Source organism: Artemia sp. Qi Xiang Cuo, chromosome 10 (assembly GCF_049724085.1).
Source record: "Artemia sp. Qi Xiang Cuo chromosome 10, ASM4972408v1, whole genome shotgun sequence".
NCBI classification, from domain to species: Eukaryota; Metazoa; Arthropoda; class Branchiopoda; order Anostraca; family Artemiidae; genus Artemia; species Artemia sp. Qi Xiang Cuo.
Window position 1 is genome coordinate 16,249,643 of NC_142803.1, and position 3,373 is coordinate 16,253,015.

Here is a 3,373-nt window from a genome sequence, read left to right on the forward strand (position 1 = left end):
ATTTCAGTAGTGTCTTGTCGTGGTTTACCTTGTCACAGTTACATTCTTATAATTTTTCAAAGTTCATTTTGAATTTCTTTCGTTGAAATGCAAGAGTTGGATTATTTCAGTAGTGTTTTGTTGTGTTTTACATTGTCACAGTTACATTCTCTTGATGTTTCAAAGTTCATTTTGAATGTCTTACATTGTAATGCAAGAGTTGGAATATTTCAGTAGTGTTTTGTCGTGGTTTACCTTGTCACAGTTACATTCTCTTAATTTTTCAAAGTTCATTTTGAATTTCTTTCGTTGAAATGCAAGAGTTGGAATATTTCATTACTGTTTTTTCGTGGTTTACCTTGTCACAGTTACATTTTCTTAATTTTTCAAAGTTCATTTTGAATTTCTTTTATTGAAATGCAAGAGTTGGAATATGTCAGTAGTATTTTGTTATGGTTCACATTGTCACAGCTATATTCTCTTGATTTTTCAAAGTTCATTTTTAATTTCTTTCATTGAAATGTAAGAGTTTGAATATTTCAGTAGTGTTTTTTGTAGTTTACCTTGTCACAGTTACATTCTCTTGATGTTTCAAAGTTCATTTTGAATTTCATTCATTGAAATGCAAGAGTTGGAATATTTCAGTAGTGTTTTGATATGGTTTACCTTGTCACAGTTACATTCTCTTGATTTTTCAAAGTTCATTTTGAATTTCTTTCATTGAAATGCAAGAGTTGGAATATTCCTGTAGTGTTTTGTTGTAGTTTAACTTTCACAGTTACATTCTCTTAATTTTTCAAAGTTCATATATAATTTCTATCATTGAAATGCAAGAGTTGGATTATGTCAGTAGTTTTCTAGAGTGGTTTACCTTGTCACAGTTACATTCTCTTGATGTTTCAAAGTTCATTTTGATTTTCTTACATTGTAATGCAAGAGTTGGATTATTTCAGTAGTGTTTTGTTGAGCTTTACCTTGTCACAGTTACATTCTCTTAATTTTTCAAAGTTCATTTTGAATTTCTTTCATTGAAATGCGAGAGTTGGAATATTTCAGTAGTGTTTTGTCATGGTTAACATTGTCACAGCTATATTCTCTTGATTTTTCAAAGTTCATTTTGAATTTCTTTCATTGAAATGCATGAGTTGGAATATTTCATTAGTGTTTTGTCATGGTTTACCATCGTCACAGTTACATTCCCTTAATGTTTCAACGTTCATTTTGGATTTCATTGCATTGAAATGCAAGAGTTTGAATATTTCAGTAGTGTTTTGATGTGGTTTACCTTAATCACAGTTACATTCTCTTAATTTTTCAAAGTTCATTTTGAATTTCTTTCGGTGAAATGCAAGAGTTGGAATATTTCAGTAGTGTTTTGATGTGGTTTACCTTGTCAAAGTTACATTCTCTTGATTTTTCAAAGTTCTTTTTGAATTTGTTTCATTGTAATGCAAGAGTTGGAATATATTTCACGTAGTGTTTTGTCATGAGCTTTATGCTATGTCACAGTTACATTCTCTTGGTGTTTCAAAGTTCATTTTGAATTTCTTTCCTTTAAATGCAAGAGTTGGAATATTTCAGTAGTGTTTTGTTGTGGTTTACCGTGTCACAGTTACATTCTCTTGATTTTTCAAAGTTCATTTTGAATTTCTATCATTGAAATGCAAGAGTTGGAATATTTCATTAGTGTTTTGTCATGGTTTACCATCTCACAGTTATATTCCCTTAATTTTTCAACGTTCATTTCGGATTTCTTTCATTGAAATGCAAGAGTTTGAATATTTCAGTAGTGTTTTGTTGTGGTTTACCTTAACACAGTTACATTCTCTTAATTTTTCAAAGTTCATTTTGAATTTCTTTCGGTGAAATGCAAGAGTTGGAATATTTCAGTAGTGTTTTGATATGGTTTACCTTGTCACAGTTACATTCTCTTGATTTTTCAAAGTTCATTTTGAATTTCTTTCATTGAAATGCAAGAGTTCGAATATTTCACTAGTGTTTTGTCATGGTTTAGCATGTCACAGTTACATTCTCTTGATTTTTCAAAGTTCATTTTGAATTTCTTTCGTTGAAATGCAAGAGTTGGAATATTTCAGTAGTGTTTTGTTGTGGTTTACCTTGTCACAGTTACATTCTCTTAATTTTTCAAAGTTCATTTTGAATTTCTATCATTGAAATGCAAGAGTTGGAATATTTCAGTAGTGTTTTGTCGTGGTTTACCTTGTCAAAGTTATATTCTCTGAATTTTTCAAAGTTCATTTTGAATTTTTTTCGATGAAATGAAAGAGTTGGAATATTTCACTAATGTTTTGTTGTGGTTTACCTTGTCAGACGTACATTCTCTTAATTTTTCAAAGTTCATTTTGGTTTTATTTCGGTTAAATGCAAGAGTTGGAATATTTCAATAGTGTTTTGATGTGGTTTACCTTGTCACCGTTACATTCTCTTGATTTTTCAAAGCTCATTTTGGTTTTATTTCGTTGAAATTCAAGAGTTGGAATATTTCAAGTTAGTTAGTTTCAAGTTATTTCAAGAATAGATCAAGTTAGGTTAGGTTAAGTTAGCCTACGTACGCGCGCGTACGTGGGCTAACCTAACCTAACCTAACTTGATCTAGCCTAACCTAACCTAACAAAAATCAAGAAAATGTAACTGTGTCAAGGTAAAGCACAAAAAATTCAACGAAAGAAATCACAATGAACTTTGAAAAATCAAGAGAATGTAACTTTGACAAAGTAAACCACGACAAAACACTACTGAAATATTCCAACTCTTGCTTTTCAACGAAAGAAATCCAAAATGAACTTTGAAAAATTAAGAGAATGTAACTTTGACAAAGTAAACCGTGGCAAAACACTACTGAAATATTCCAACTCTTATATTTCACGAAAGAAATCCAAAATGAACTTTGAATAATCAAGAGAATGAAACTGTGACATGGTAAACCACTACAAAACACTACTGAAATATTCCAACTCTTGCATTTAATCGAAAGAAATTCAAAAGGAACTTTGAAAAATCAAGAGAATGTAGCTGTGACAAGGTAAACCACAACAAAACACTACTGAAATACTCCAACTTTTGCATTTCAATGAACGAAATTCAAAATAAACTTTGAAAAATCGAGAGAATGTAACTTTGACAAGGTAAACCACAACAAAACACTACTGAATTATTCCAACTCTTGCATTTCAATGAAAAAATTCAAAATGAACTTTCAAAAATTAAGAGAATGTAACTGTGACAAGTTAAACCATGACAAAACACTACTGAAATGTTCCAAGTCATGCATTTCAATGAAAGAAATTCAAAATGAACTTTGAAAAATCAAGAGAATGTAACTGTGACAAGGTAAACCACAACAAAACACTACTGAAATATTCCAACTCTTGAA